Below are 4,481 nucleotides of genomic sequence, written 5' to 3' on the forward strand. Positions count from 1 at the left end.
ACCTGGCCCAGAAGTGATGGACCGTTTCCTGAGGTTGCTGTCGTACATACATTAGGTCACATATCTAGAGGACCTGAATTCACTACTAGGAAAAGGGCTATAGATGGAATTGACACTAATGGCGCACCAGAGAAATGGTGCGCCACTACTATATACTAATGGCGCACCATGTGGAGATGCGCCATTAGTGTTGAAGACACTAATGGCGCACCAGGCACACGGTGCGCCACTAGTAACAATTTTTTTTCATTTTTTCAAATATACTAATGGCGCATCCGGGCAGAGTGCGCCATTAGTAGTTAGAACTACTAATGGCGCACCAGCCATAGAGTGCGCCACTACTGTATTTTTTTACTTTTTTGCAAAACTACTAATGGCGCACCGTTGCATAGTGCGCCATTACTAGTTTAAACTTCATGGGCACTTTTTTTTTACTTTTTGATATCATGAATATTTTTAAATTTCATGGGCACTTTTTGAATTCATGAATATTTTTTCAAATTTGATGATATTTTTTCATATTCCATATGAAAAAATATTGAATATTCATGAGGACACTCGATCTCGACCCCCCTCCCTCTCGATAGCTATCCCCCTCGCCAGATCTGCCTCACCACCGAGCACCCCCGCACCCTCCCCCCGCTCCACCCCCGCTGTCGACCCCCGGCCCGCACCCTCCCCCGCTCCACCGCCGCCGTCGACCCACCGCACCCTCCCCCGCTCCGCCGCCACCGCCGACACCCCACACCTTCCCCCCGCCCGCTCCACCGCCGCCGCCGACACCCGCACCCTCCCCCACTTTTTGAAGATATTTTTAAATAACAAATTTGATGATATTTTCAAATAATAAATTTGATCTTCAAATTACAAATTTGATGATATTTTCAATTAAAAATAAAAAACAAACTTGATGATATTTTCAAAAAAAATTTGATGATATTTGATGATATCTTCTGTTCTAGTCCTCATGAAAATAACAAATTTGATAAAAAACAAATTATTAGATGCAACAAGAAATAATGAAAAAATGTTTACTAATGGCGCACCAGAGGAGGGTGCGCCATTGCTGTCAGAAAAAAAGTTACTAATGGCGCACCAGAGGAGGGTGCGCCATTGCTATCAGAAAAAAACTACCAATGGCGCACCAGAGGGTGGTGCGCCATTGCCGTCGTCGTACTTATGGCGCACTATGGGGAGGTGCGTCATTGCTAACCCTCCCCCACTCCACCTATTCCCCTCTGGCCTCTCTCCCTCCCTCACCAGATCCCCCACTCGACCTAACCTCGCCGCAGCCGCGCGCCCACGCGCCCCCGCCGCCTCCCTCTCCCCTTCGCCGCACCCCCCGAGCCCCGCCTCCCCCCCGAGCGCCGCATCCCTCGCCTCGGAGCCGCCCCACGTCCACCAGGAGAGGAGGCCCCACGTCCACCAGGAGAGGAGGCCCGCGACCTCCCCGCCGTCTATCCCCGCCTCCCCCAAGCTCGCCGTCTCCGCCCTCCGTCGTCTCCGCTCCGGCCACCACCTCGTCGTGGTCAGGTAACCCTCCTCCCTCTGCCTCTCTTCTCCTCTCTTCCTCCTCTCCTCCCTCCCGGCCATGCCCTCTTCTTCTCTCTTTTGCTAGGTTTAGGTCAAATCCCTCTCGAAATTAGGTCAAATTAGGTTCAAAAAATTTAGGTCAAATTAGGTTCAAAGAATTGTGCCTAGCAAACATGAATAATTAGTACTCCATGTGCATTAGGTACACCTAATGTATTGGGTTTGAACCCTAACCACTTCCATCTCGTTTTTCTTTTTTCTGCAGTTTATGGTTGGTAGTAGACCATATTAGTAGCTGTGGTTCATGTTTGTCCATTTTTTGGTCCCTTTTTTAAAAAAACTAAGGAAAATAGATGAGTATATGTAGTGTTCTTTTTATGTGTTCATTTTCTATCTTTTTGAAATAGGTTCATTGTAGTTGTAATTCTAGCAGGGTTTTTTGCTGACAGTACAGTTCATGGAAATTTGTTGTAGTAATTTGTACCCTGCGCCATGCCTGTTTGTTGTTGCTGCTTGGTACTAAGTACTTGCCATGAGACTAGTTAGGTTGCATCTGTTTTGTGCTGAGTTGCTTGCCTGCTCTCTTGCTGCAATCTTTCATCCACAGTAGCAGTAAGCAATTCGGTTAGCCGAGAGATTAGCTTCAATTCTGAAATTAAGCAATTCAACTAGCCGCTGATTTTTGCCAAAGTCAATCGTTGTTCAACCATCAAATTTCCCACCCATACAGTTAAAAGTTTGAAGTATGATCACATTCAGCTATGAACCACATATAGCTCACATAAAACTGTCGCTTGCTAGAACAAACTCAGTGATGTGCCTAGAAGCCCCACATAACTAAGGGTAGTCTTCCCTGTGCATAAAAGTTTTAGACTAATTGCTAGTCTTCTCTTTGGTCATCCGAGGTTGCCTACTTGTAGAAATCTTGCTGACCTGCTGCTGCTACTCTGTTCACCTCATTTCGCAGGGTCGATTGGCCATCGTGTCTTGGGTTTGTTCTTCATCCGGGCATCGTGTCTCCTTTTGTCCAGACCTACTCCTCCCTTTGTTGTGGCAAGTCTCGACCTTGGTAGTCAAAGGTAAAGAATACATGATTTTATTCCTGGATTCACTTGCTTATAGAATTCATCTAGAATCTAGGTCTGAGAACAGCAGGCTAATTCCTTTTTCTCTTGGACTCATTGGTGAAAAGATTAGTCTTATGCTAGAAAGTGTATTGATTTTTCAGTTTTGATGTTGCAAAAAATGGCATTGCTCTCTGTATGCTAGCTCAAAGTTTGGGTGGTACTGTTATGTGTGATGTTTAGCAATCCCATAATGAAAAACTGGACAGGTTAATGTCCATGTAATTTTCACCCTTTCTAGCTATGTGCCTTCTGGATATGCAGTTTATGCATGAGAAGATGAGACCTATTATTTTCTCAGTGGTAGTTATGCACATTTAATCATGGCTTTATGAGTGAATTGCAGTATAATGTCTTGAAACTCGATATCTCAAACGTTTGACTAGTTTTCCATGCTTGATGTGTTGTATCTTGAGGCTCATCTTTATTACATATCAGAACTTGCAAACAAATCTGTGAAAGACTTGTAAAGTTGCTGGGTTTTGTCTCCGACCATTGTGTCGTGATGAATTTGCAGGTACCCCGAGAGGCCCTTGAGTTTGCCGGAATGTCGATTAACTTCCGTTCCGGCAAATTCGGGTACTCCATATGTCCTATTTTCAGCAAAGGTCATGCTGAAATTTTCCGTGAATTTTAGCATGACTTTGCTAAAAATAGGACATATGGGGTACTTGCGACTAATGTTGATTATCTTCTGCTCAAAATTTATGCTGCTATAATGTTGTAAGGGTACTAATTGGTCTCTTCTGCTGCTTATCAGAGATGGGGGGAAGCAGCCACCGCCGCTCTGCCTCACCGGAGTACGAGTTGGATGCTTTCGAGTTCTTCACTATCATACTTTCTTCTTCAGTATCAGCCACGAGGCAGGTATATAAAACGAGAGATCTCCCCTTCACCCATCTCATTATGATAACTCTGTTGTTTGCTACATCACTCCTTGTCCCAAATTGCAGAGGCTGCCTGACGCTTTTATGAAGATGCTGGGTGAAGATCTGCCAGATAATGTGAAGCTCCGACAGGCCGGCAGCGGGGTTCGCAAGCTGTGGGACGTGGAGTTGGTGATCAAGGAGGGCCACATGTACATGTGCCGTGGCTGAGAGAAGTTCTACAGTGCCTACGACCTGCGGACCGGGTACTTTCTTCTCTTGAGGTACGACGATGACGCCACAATGCTCATCGTGAAGGTTTTCAATAAGACTATGTGTCGCATGTGCTACGCTGAAGACGAAGATGCCAATGCGTTCTGCCTCTTCTTATTCCTCCATATTTGGCTTTGTCTCACATCGATTGTTAATGGTCATTGTTGCATTTGGACAGGCAATGGGAGCAGCAGCAGCAACACTGGCTACAGCCAAAGCAGCAGCGATTATGGCTGTAGCAAAAGCAACAGCGATTCTGGCCTTAGCGAAAGCAACAGCGAGTCTGGCAGCAGCGAAGACAACAAGAAGGATGATTCGGACTGGAGTGGGGGAGAAGAGGAGCAGAGTGGGGATGAGGAGCTGCAGGATGACGATGGGCATCAGGCTGAGGATGACCTAGCGCTGGTGGTGGCTCACCAAGGGCAAGAGATGGTGGTGGCTGACCAGGTGCAAGAGATGCTGGTGGCTGACCATGGGCAAGAGATGGTGGTGGCTGACCATGGGCAAGAGATGGTGGTGGCTGAGGGTGGCCTCGCGATGGTAGTGGTGCCTAACAATTACCACGCACTGGTGGTGGCGCCGGCGATCCCACAGCTGGGCGACATGACCACGCCAATTGTGGTAGAAGACTACATCCCACAGCTGCCTCCACTGCCTCCACCGCCGCTCTTGGCGCATCAGGCTG

This window comes from Triticum aestivum, chromosome 4A (assembly GCF_018294505.1).
Source record: "Triticum aestivum cultivar Chinese Spring chromosome 4A, IWGSC CS RefSeq v2.1, whole genome shotgun sequence".
Lineage (NCBI taxonomy): Eukaryota > Viridiplantae > Streptophyta > Magnoliopsida > Poales > Poaceae > Triticum > Triticum aestivum.